We start from the raw sequence: 12,993 nt of genomic DNA, 5'->3' as shown, positions 1-12,993 counted from the left end.
TATCACATTTAAAAGGTTTTTCACTGGAGTGGGTCCTTTTATGCAATTTCATTTGACTAGACGTTTTGCATGAGTGATTGCAATTGTCACATTTAAAGGGTTTTTCACCAGAATGACTCATTTTGTGATATTTCATTTGACCAGAATGTATGCAAGAATAATTGCACATATTACATTTAAATGGTTTTTCACCAGAATGACACATTTTGTGTGTTTTCATGTGACCAGACTGTATACATGAATAATTGCACATATCACATTTATATGGTTTTTCACCAGTATGAGTCATTTTGTGTGTTTTCATGACACCTGCTTGTCTGCATGAGTACTTGCACTTATCACATGTAAATGGATTTTTACTAGAATGAGTCATTTTGTGTGTTTTCATGTTACCTGAATGTCTGCATGAGTAATTACATATATCACATTTAAACGGCTTGTCAAAAGAATGTGTCATTTTGTGTGTTTTCATGTGACCGGATTCTCTGCATGAGTAATTGCATTTATCACATTTAAATTGCTTTTCACCAGAATGAGTCATTTTGTGTATTTTCATGTGACCAGACTGTTTTGATGAGTAATTGCAATTGTCACATTTAAATGGTTTTTCACCAGAATGACTCATTTTGTGTTTTTTTATGTCACTTGAATGTCTGCATGAGTAATTGCATTTATCACATTTAAATAGCTTTTCACCAGAATGAGTCATTTTGTGTTTTTTCATGCCACTTGTTTGTCTGCATGAGTAGTTGCATATATCACATTTAAGTGGTTTGTCACCTGAATGAATCATTTTGTGTTTTTTCATTCGACCAGATTCGTTGCATGAGTAACTGCAATTATCACATTTAAATGGCTTTTCACCAGAATGACTCATTTTGTGCCTTTTCAAGTTACTTGACTGTCTGCATGAGTAATTGCATATATCACATTTAAATGGCTTGTCACAAGAATGTATCATTTTGTGTGTTTTCATGGTACCTGACCGTCTGCATGAGTAATTGCATTTATCGCAGTTAAATGACTTTTCGCCAGAATGAGTCATTTTGAATGACTTCATGACGTGACCAGGACGAAATCTTGAAAAATGACCATCGTCACAATTAACCAGCCTTGCAACGGAATCGGTCGTTTTCGCAATTGTGGTTTTGTGTATCGCTTTGTGATGCAACATGAGGTCGAACGATGAAAAAAAATCAAAACAGATACTGCACACAACATTTTCTTTATGAAACGATTTTTTTTCCAGTTGTATAACAGCTACTAATAATTCTGTGATTACCATATTATTCGATTGAACAATATCACGTTTACTATTGTGACAGGCGACATCTTTGTACCTTTTAATATATTCTTTGAGTTCTTTCTTAATGTCGTGTTTCTCTATATGTAGGTCTTCGTTAGACGCTTGTGCTTCAGTCACGTCCCAAGACGATACGAGACTCGCAACATTGGCTGGTACAGTGCTTCCAGCGATCATCTAAAAAAAACATTTAAAAGTATTATTAATTTTGAGATTTTTAAATAACAGTTCATTATAAGTAAGAGATCTAGGTACAAATATTAGACACGGCAAATGTCGAATACAGTCGGCGAGATGATACAAGTAAGTTAAGCACATTGATTATTGATAAATAATACAATAACATAACGTCAAAATTTTACTAGGTAGAGCAAATGAAAAAGCAAAATTTAAATTATTCTCAAAACACACCAGAGATGTATCAGACTTATAAAAAAGTTAATCCGTCTTAATCAATAAAAATAAACAATAAAATTGAATGACAAGTGAACACGACAAGAACTCTATAGAACAGAGTTAGCGAACCCTTTTACGTACGCGTGCCAAAATTTTCCTGTCTGACGAACCGTTTTTTACAGGGAAAGAATGAAAAATTAGTTTTTAAGAATTCTATTGAAAGGTTTAAAAATTACAATGAGAGTTTCTATCTTTCATCGTGTTCCTAGACGAAGGCATATCTTTTATTGTTTGAATATATTTTTCCTTGTTTTGAAATTTATCAAAAAGGTCGTGGGAGCATTTTAACCACGCTTCTTTTATATCGTCACTGTTCTGGCAGAAGACACTAATTCGAAAAATGACATATTGAGTTATTTATACTAAAATGTTCCTTATTTCAAACTTTACCGTCTGGAAACCTTTTAATGAATAAACAGTCTTTATTTTAAAGTTATTCTTTTTACGATTATTTAATAAACTCACATGATATTCCATTTCAAACATTATTACAACTTCAAAGTCAAATTATTACTTAAAACAATATTCTCCAGTTAGTGTGTTCTGCCAGAACAGAGACGATTTATTCCGCATAACTGAACGGTTTTCCATTTTCACTGTCTGTCAGTATTACTACTACTAGCTCCACCAAGTTTTTGTTTCTTATTTGGTACAGGCATTTTGTTGGTACTAATTAAATTTTTTGTTACTGTATTACTTAGCTTGGTTCTTTACACACAAAATGACACCAGAATTGCTGCGATCAGATGAAGCATTCTCTCGCTACACTGGTCTCAAGCATTAGAAGTCGGTCAAAATCAAAAGTTCGCGGATTGGCTATCTCCGCCGCCTGATGAGGTGAGTGCGGTAATATTATGTGTCATGCATAAAGCATTAAGCGCGAAATGTTCAATTATATATTTACATTAAACATAAATTCTTGAAAAGTATTTGCCTATTATCTTTTTCAGTCATTTATGCACGGGTTTCGTCGGTTCCGTTTGCGCATAGATTGGTAAATACTATTGGTGAAAATAATATTGCAAACCATAGAAAATACGCAGCTATGTCGTCATTATTTTTTAATCGTATATATAAGTACTTACATTTATTAGTATCACTGTTTTGTATTTTTTTTTTTATATTAAGTAATATTTTTTTTCTCTTTAAAACAGTCGCGTGCCATAGGTTCACCATCACTGCTATAAAATAATGATAAGCAGTGGGAGTCGCAGTAGAGGTAAGACTACTTGTTGTCGGATAGTTTCCGAATGCTTAGGCTTGTAGCTTGCGGAGTGATCGATCGATTAAAACCAACTGTGGTACTGGGTGGTGTAAATTGGTACCTACATAATCTACGTTTTTACTTCGAATTTTGGAGTCCCGAACATACTTCAATTTAAATCAATTACAATTTTAAAAAGCTTGACATAATCATAATTATTAAAAGATAGGTACTTTTATCATTTTATAAAACGCGTTTTCTATCAGAAACTGCGCTTTTTCAGATCTTTATTTCCATCGTGCACAAATTAATTATCGTAAAGTCATTAAACACTTTCTATAAACCTACTCGATATATCATAATCACAATTATTATTAGGTACTAAAAAACTATTAAAATCTGAAATAAGCACACTGGTGTAGGTATGAATTGTAACAAGAAATAAAAATGTATAGGAAAGCTTATTCATAAAATAGAAATAGTTCCAGGTTTAGTATTTATTCAGAGTTCACCTTTACTAAAATACCTATCGCAGTACCTTTACTTAAATAGATTAACAAGATAAGACTTAAAGATAACCACAATTAACACTAGAAACGAATCTTGACAGTGTAAAGCGCTTAGTTTCAAAATTGAGCGCCCGTATGATCAAAAGGGTCAGACCTTATCAGACTAAGATGACTGGCCGTAAGACTGAGATAAAAATTACGGTATTAACATATGGTTAAATCCTAATCCGTCTATAAAGCGCTTGCGGCGTCCAGTCAATGGGCGGCGCCATCTGTGGGTCTCTTTTCGCCACTACAAATGGACTTTAGTTCGAAAAACTGATTGCTTTAGTTGATTTCTAAAAATTGACCTGACAATTATTGGCCTCCTCCAAGGTCATGCGATTTGATATATCTGGATTATATCCTGTAAAACTTCGTGGAGTCACTGGTTTATGCTGATAAACCCGATGGAAACCAATATTGTTCGCGATATACAACCACCAGTGCTCGAATAAGTGACATCCAAATTGGGTGACCTTAATTTTCTTTGTTGAGAAACACTGCGGTGACCATATTAATTTTAATCCAATGTAGATATCGATGTTTCGAAAATAAAAAAAAATGTTTAAAAGTTGTGTTATTAGTGAACCTGTAAATGAACGTACCTGGTCTACTGGGCTGTTTTGTCGATCGGAGGAGCCGGGTTGAGGATTCTCATTATTGATTTGGCGAATTGCATCGTCAACAAATTCTTGTTTGATGATGACACCCTCATTATCATTTTCCGACCTTATATTGATCAGGCTGTCAATCCATTCCAGGATAAGACCTGCCACAGCTGCATTCTCGGCTTTCAGTGGCCACCAATGTACGACTGCATTTGGCAAGTGTATGTATACTCACCGAAAGACATTCCAGCTAAGTGCAGCACATTGCGTACTTTAATCTTCCTTTTTGTAAACATATAGCACATTGAGATCTATAGGGTTGTAACTGCAAATCACATGATCTTGAGTAATTCGCACAGCGAAGCATGGAGAGGTGTATTTTGGGCATCACGCGAAAGGACCGTAAGAGCAACGAATGGGTTAGGAAGCAGACAGGAGTACGCGATTTAATAAACGTTGCCAAACAGCTGAAATGGAGATGGGCAGGGCACATTGATCGCCTAAAAGACGGCCGCTGGACAAATGCTGTCATTTAGTGGTACCCAAGGTTCACGAAACGGCCACAGGGTAGCCCTAAAAGCCGCTGGATTGACGAACTGGTAAAGTTCGGCGAAAATACGTGGCAGCGAATGACACAGGACCGAGAGAGTTAGAGGAAGGTTGGCGAGGCTTTCATCCAGCAGTGGATAATGATGATTATCAAATGTATCAGTGGGTGATCAATACATTCTCAAGATTCGACGGAAGACACCTGACATTAACAGATAAGGACATTTGAAAGGATCTAAATAACGATCCTGAGCACAAAGCCTCATTTTCTAAGCTCGAGTTGTCAGCTTTTTGGATATCGTTTTGGCGTCAATATCCTCAATTGGTTACAGCAGCAATTAAATCTCTGTTGCCGTTTGGATCGTGGTATCTTTACGAATTTGGTTTTTAAGCACTCGTGGAAATGAAATCGTAAAACGAGAGCAGTTACAAATGGTAGATGTGGAGCTACGTGTTTGTTTATCTAATATAGAGCCGCATTTTACAGAATTCTTTCTAAAAATCAATTGCATCCTTCTCACTAATAAAATTATTACCACCTGTGTACATATTTGTTCATAAAATAATAATAATAAAATGGGATCTACCCACACTATGATTTCCTTTATCCATATTAATAAGGAACATTTGCTTTTTAAGGCATTTTGTGTGCCGCGGAACAAATCCCATTCACGAGTGTGGCGTGAAAAAAAAAAGTTTGGCAAACACTGCTGTAGTAACTCACAACACCGGGATTTAGTATGCAACAAATTTATTCGACCCACTTAATTAGACAGATTATTGAATGTCAATAATATAATACCAATATACTAATAAAAATAACGAGCAGTATTTTTCACAAATCTAGAATCCTAAAACAAGGCACCGAAGGAGTGTAAAATCCAAACAATTGATCGTTACGTTAAATTTAAATAAAACATATTCTTACAAAATACAATTTGTATCGAATGATATAATAATAACGGAGACAAATATAAATGATCGCATTGATCGCATACAAGCTCGATGTGAATTACACAATATTTACATATTTAAAATATTAATGAAATATTGTATAGATAAGTAAGTAGGTACCTGATTTATTGGCTCGCTTTTTGAATATGAGCAGCTAGGTTGCGGATCACTGTCTTCGGAAAATTCTTCTTTGAAATCAACTCGGAGAGAATCAATCTCAGTTTTAATACCAGCAAGGCTGGTTACAGGGCTCTGAAAAACAAGACAGAAGGTATTCTATAATACGTGTTTACACCTATATAATTATTATGCGTTGTGCGCAAACACACGGACGTTTCTGTATGTGACCTATTATCACGGTTCGATACTATCTACTATTATTAATAAACGTTCATTAGTAAAGTTGTCTTCAGATGAATGAAAGTGGTAAACCAGCAGCCACAGACACGCAGAACCTATAGATAGGTAGGTATCTAGTCAAATGATCGTTGTGAAGTGTCAATACAACGATGTACAATTTATTACGTCATGTTTCCGTTAGTAAAGTCCAATACATCGTGCAACTGTTGTATTTGCATTAGTGAGACACCACTTCAATGAAGAATAAACACAATCTTACAATGATGAATAAGTTTGGAAAACCTAACCTCAATAGTGCTGTTGGCATCGTAAGCATTCTCTTGCTTTATACAAATGTTTGTAAGCGGATTGTTAGGATGGATTATTGGCACATCAAACCATTGCTGGACTTCTGTGTCAGATTCAAAACCATCTAGTTCACGTTTTACATCCATCTTAAGAAGTTTAATTAACGCAGAAATATCTCAGGCAGTCAGTCGTTTGTAATATCCAAGTGGAGCCGTCAAGAAAAAGATATCGTCAGTGTTGACATTATAGGAGAAAAAAACCCAATTTGATTTATTTGTTATTTTAGACCTAAATGCGCTGTTCCACCGCTATCTTTAGATTAATAAAGCCTTAGCATAACTATTTTTAAATACCAAGTGTGATCCACTGCCATACTATTTATTGATAACGTACTAGCTAGTAGAGTTTGATATTCTATAATGACTTATATATTTTTAAGAAGACCTCTATATTATAAACATCACCTACAATATTCATTAATTCGACTGGCCACACCGACTTGTCTTTGGATGAGTTAACTTCGCGGATCGTGTGGAAAAATTTGGCGCTTTTTGAATTTCGGAGCGTTTCGGACAGCTCCCTCGACCTCTTTGTTCTTCCACCTTTGGCCATACCAGACGTCTTGTGATAAGTGGTCTCTAAGATGGACGTTTCTTGACGAAACTCTGGCGCTGATGGCAAGAGCCATCGAGAACACTTGTATACGTCCGGTTTTGTATTTCCCTTCATTGTGATATTAGTTCCATCAAGCTTGTAGAAACGTTAATTAACTCTCAGTCATCGTTCGTTCAATAAATTAGGCATCTACCTATTACATTAACTTATTTCTTAGATTACTTATTACTTGTTTCTAAATCATAATATTATGTACCTAGATGCAACTATTTCCATATTAAAGATTTGTTAAAATTCAATGATTTTCTCCTTACAATATTACTCACTTGAATGTTTATTTTACATATTTATCTATTTCGGTTAAAATCCTAAATATGGCACCCAGGTTAACTTAATAGTTTTCTTCTTAGCTTTCACTCTTAAACCAGTCAATTTATATATATATTTTACGATCGGCTTATTTATAGTCGGTAGTTTAAATTCTTTTAGTGCTCGGCTGTAGTGGTTTGGCAGGCAAGAGGCGGTGGCGTCTAGCGAAACTCAAACGTATAACCGTGTGTATTATGCCCCAAAAAAGACACTGTCTACGAACATTTCACACACGGTTATACGTTTGAGTTTCGCAAGACACCGCCGCGCCGTGCCGCGCCCGCCAAATCACTACGGCTGAGCACTTAGGCTGCGGTTAGCGTACAGACGCTCATGCGACTCGCGTTGAAGTCTAGACTAATTATCCGCTCCAAATGTTTTGCCTGTCCAACGTAGGAGCGTCTTTTAACAGCGGCTTGAGCCAGTGGCACTTCACCTTTTCAATATAAATATTTATTTAATATATTTAATGAAATTGAGAACCTGAACAGACTTATTTGGATTATAACCAGAAGGTATTGTATGATCTTTTTGTAGAATACCCACTTTGTTTGTAAACTTATATCGCTTAACAAATGCACGTTACAAACATTTGGAAGTCTACGCACGTATTCACCTGCACACATTCTTATCAATTAAATGTAGTCTGGGCAGCCTGTATCATACAAATGTATGAGATTTAACCAAAACAACATTCGTCGAGACCACACGGCGTTACTTTTAGTGAAACAACATCTATAGACACGTCCACGCTCGCATGTTTCTTTGTGGGTTTGCATACGTTTTCTATTCGTGGCGAAATACAAAAAAGTGCACATTTGTTTAAAATATTATCTATGAATTATTGTTTTTATACAAATGTTTGCAAAGAATTGATATGCAACTTTAAAACTGTTTATATAATGTTTTTTTTTATTTATCTTGATTTGAGACTTGGCATAACTCGGCACTTGATGGCGGTTCCACAACGTTTTTAGTATTTGTGAATTTGTTATCAAGTAAGAATTATTGCACTATCCATTCTGCCCTGAGAGAAGCTGAAGATCGAGAAGGATGAAAAGTCTTGGTCGCTCAAAGGATGACGAAATTCAAATTTGGTCACGATCCTCAGCCATGAGTGCACGATCAAGAAGAAGAATTATTGAGATCATGTCGGCATATTGAAAGATCTCGACTACACACGCCTACGTAAACAAGTGTAATTTTATAAAGTGTTCATTTTATTATACACGCAAAGTTAAATATTAAAAATATGATGTAAATAAACATAAATAATTTACATAGCCCGACAGTCACTAGATCAAAAGTGATATACAAAATAAGGTTAAAGTATATAATTTCCCACACAGAAGCCGGATTTTTTTTATTGTGTATGTAAAAATCCCGTATTTCACAAAAACAGTGAATTTGCAGCATACCAAACCAAACCAAACCATAAAAATGCCGAACTACTAAAAAAACAATAAGAATTGAAAATTTTGAAATGTTTAGTAACGCACAAGCGCATTTTTTGAAACGTGAATTATAATATTGTATGAAATCTGGTATAAGTTAAATAAATATTATTTTATTCAGAATTAAATAATATAATAAAATAATAAAAGGTTTCATAGAACTGACCACATATGGTTTTGAAAAGAAATATGACGCGCCGTGCAATAAAATAAGACATTTATCGACGTGCCGCGTATTATTATTATTATTAGTCTGTATTATTATTATTTTATCCGTAACACAATAATTTTGTCGCGAACAATATAAAAAAATAATAATATTTCATTGATTGTTCCGCATAATTAAAAAAATACACTGGATGAGGTAATATGATAATAATAATGTCTTCAATAACTTAACTATAGTAGGTAAGTATTTGTATTTACTTAAAAATAAACTTTTTCCGAGACCATTCAAAATCACAGTATTTTGGACGTACCTACTATACCTATAGACATTTTTTATATCGTACATAGTGCGCGGACCAAATACGCCAAATAGTTCGGCTGGCAAAGAAACTTGGTTACCTACGAGGAACGGTTATCAGCCATTCGCCGAATTTATTGGAACCTTGCTCTGTTAAATGTTTTACCTTGTTATCAGCTCGCATCCAATCATAAACATTTAAGTTATTAGCAGTTACTTATTTTTCGTTCTATTTCGCTCAGAATAGGTCAAATTTATTCAGAGATGCGAACGAACGACATATATTTTTAATTTACCACCAATTTCGTCCGATATTTGAAAACATGTCTCACAATAACTTTGTATTTTGTTGTTTTTCAAGAATATATTGCATTTTTATAATATTAAAAAGTTTTAACATTATTGTCTACACTTGCAAGTTGAAAGTTGTGGTCTGTGATACCAAACATTAGTTATAATATTTTTTCTTATATTGGATGACGTTCCTATTATGTATGTATGTATGTACCTACCTATGTGAAAAAGTGACGTCGAGACAGCCGTGTTTTCAGTTAGTATACATAATGACTTCAAACTAGAACTACGTATTTTCAGTACCTACCCAGTTAATAATATTAAATAGTATGTCTTTATCAAATCATTCTCGGATGTTATGTCATCTCGAAAGGAGTTCGTTTTTCACGTATGATATCTTAATGAACAGAACAAACATTCACGATTTGAACTGTGAAAGAAAAAGTGTAACATAAATACGTACCTACTTATGTACTTCCATAGTTACCTAGTATTTGAAGATTATTTGAATATCGAGCGTATTTTTTGCACTTCGTTCTTCCGTATTTTTTGATATAACTATACGAATGAAACCATAGTATATGTGCATACCTACTGTTATAACATTCCTTTGTATTTTTAATAATAATTCATTATACATATTGGAAACAATATGCACCACATACAATAAAATATGTTTTATTCAATTAATAATACACCTACACAAAGCGGTTGGACCGGGGATGATGGCGATGGGGCGAGGGAAATGGCGCGACCTTGTGCTTTCCTTGCACTACGATGATTGAGCCTGATAGTGTTAAAGTAAGAAATATTTATCACAGTTCAAAAACATAAAAAAATACATTTATTGGGAATTCTGTGCTCCGTGGCCATAACTCAAAAACTCCTGGATGATGTAATGATTGATGAAAATCTTATAGAACACAACTTATAGAACAGCAGCTTATTGGTACCAATTTACTAAAGTTTCGTCTTCTTTTTGTGCTCCGAACATGTGGTCCCCAACCAACCTTCTTCCAAAAAACAACTTTATGTTTTTCATGCTTTGAAATCGTCTTCATAACATAAATAGATTTTTTGCACTAGTCAGTTTCCAGATATGAATTTCAAAAAACGATATTACGATTATTATTTCAATATAAATCAAATCAAGGTTAATGTGTATTTTAAATCTAAAACTAACTTAAATAAATTTCATCAGTCTACCTATATCAGTGGCGGGTTTAGAGACTTGAAAGGCCGATTCACTGACTGATGTTGAGGTCCCCCCACAATAAAGAATACTACCAACGTACCTAATAAAAATAACAATATATCTATTTCCTTATCCAATTATTATTGAAGATAACAGTGATGACACATAATATTAGTGGTTTATTTTTTGTATGTACAAGTACATGTGAGTTGGAGGAATTCTGCATCTCTGCATTCAACATCTTCAGGCAATATGTAGGTAATCTTGACTCAATAGGTAGGTAATAAGCTTTTTACCTACTTTGTTGTATTAATTTTATTAAGTATATAAGATATAATTAACTGCATTTGTTGATAATGTTTATTTACCTTTCGTGAGTGTGCATAGTACCTGAAGATGCCGTAAGTCAAAAACCGGGTCGCACAAAACGACTCAAACGGAATACATAGTACAAAACTTAAATGGATTAGATTATTTATACCTGTACATATTTAAAAAAAAAACTTAAAGTATAGGTACATGCTAGTGTAATTTATAATACTATGGGTTTAGTAGGTATTTTCCTTCAAATAAAAATGAATAGCAAACTAAGACGCGCGTAAAACACAAAATGTTTTGTGATCCGAATTAAATATAGCAGCGGCTTCCCAACGCTACCGATTGCAGACGTTTTTGGAAGTCGGGCAAACGAAGGGCGAGGGGAACAGTCAATTTTGTTTGACACACCGCTTATAAGCCGCTGGAAACGCTGCAAATTCGACGAGCGGCCAGACTGTCTACCGCTCACTCTCCGCGCTTTCAGGGTGGTCCCCATACATTTTTCGGCTCCGCTCGACCTGGCCGCTTGTAGGCTAACCAAGGGCTTATGGTCGATAGAGTACGCGTCGAAGTGACACAATTATCTGCGCCCTGTTTTACCGTCGTCTCATGCGAACGGCTGGCAGTCGATGCGTCAAGTTAGCTACTTTATTAAGTACTATATTCAATATACCTATTCCTATTATCAATCGAACACATTTTTTACTTTTATTAAGAGATTCTCTATTTTATAATTGTGTCATCAAAAATCACAATTTCAAAAGTACTTATATACATAACAGACTGAAGAGTATAAATAAGTAATAAGTTATTGTCGTTTAGAATCGACTGTCACATTGACAAACGTCCTAGTGTATTATGATATTATTATACACAGAAAAAGTTTACATAGGTACCTACTTTGATCGTCATTTCCAATTATTAATAACACTTAACCACTAAAACAGATGAACTCCAAGGTCTCCAAGATACTGCCAAGAAAAAAATGAGATATATACATACTGCATAGTATATTCTTATAGAGCGTAGAGATTATAAGTAGGTACATTGTAAATAATGACAAGTAAAAGACATATTAATAAAGGGAATTTCAGAGTAACTATGATTGGTGGAAAAGTAGCATCGTTAGAGTCATCATTATCAGTCTGAATCAATACACTGCTGCATGAAGCCCTCTCCAAGCTGATTCCACTTCTCTTGGTCCTGTGCGTTGCGTTGTCACGTACTTCCGCAGTACTTAACCATTTCATCAATCCAGCGGCCTCTAGGTCTATTTTGCGGATGTTTTGTACCTCTTGGGTACCACTGGATGACTACTACTGTCCATCGGTTGTCCTTTTTTCGAGCTATGTATCCAGCCCATTTCCATTTGTGGTTTTTAGAGAACACTATTACATCGCAAACCGTTGTCTGTTTTCTTATACAATCATTCCGCTTTTTGTCGTTTCGCGTTATGTCCAGCATGCACCTCCCTATACCACGCTGTGCTACTATAAGTTTCTGGGTCTCTCTTATACTTAGGGTCCATGTTTCACACGCACTTGTGATTACGGGAAGCACACACTGGTTTAACATTTTGCGCTTAAGGCACGGGTCATTTTTAAAGACATTATTCAAACAGTGAACAGTTTTTTCACCCAGCTTCACTTTGCGAACAATTTCATCAAATATACATCCACCTACAGACACCATATGGCTCTTGCAGACGAATCATAAAATAAATTGCATCTCTGATAATTATTCAGCAATGCCTTAATAGAAATGCTGCTACCGTGACTTTTCGTGTATTACTTGCTATCGTCTTAGGTAGACGAATTACAAAATAGACCGTATAGGTATATCATATTGTGCAGGTGAATCAGAGGCGAGCTCGCGGTGCCCATCGAGGATGTGAGGAGTGAGAGCCACGTCGACTCCTTGGCATGGTGCTATATCTTTTCGTATATACTATCGTCTCAGGTAGACAAATTGCAAAACAAACTTTATGATTCCGACGAATCCGATGTACG

Source organism: Rhyacophila brunnea, unplaced genomic scaffold, assembly GCF_057557595.1.
Source record: "Rhyacophila brunnea isolate RB1 unplaced genomic scaffold, BYU_Rbru_1.0 scaffold_13, whole genome shotgun sequence".
Classification (NCBI taxonomy): domain Eukaryota; kingdom Metazoa; phylum Arthropoda; class Insecta; order Trichoptera; family Rhyacophilidae; genus Rhyacophila; species Rhyacophila brunnea.
This window is presented reverse-complemented; position numbering follows the sequence as displayed.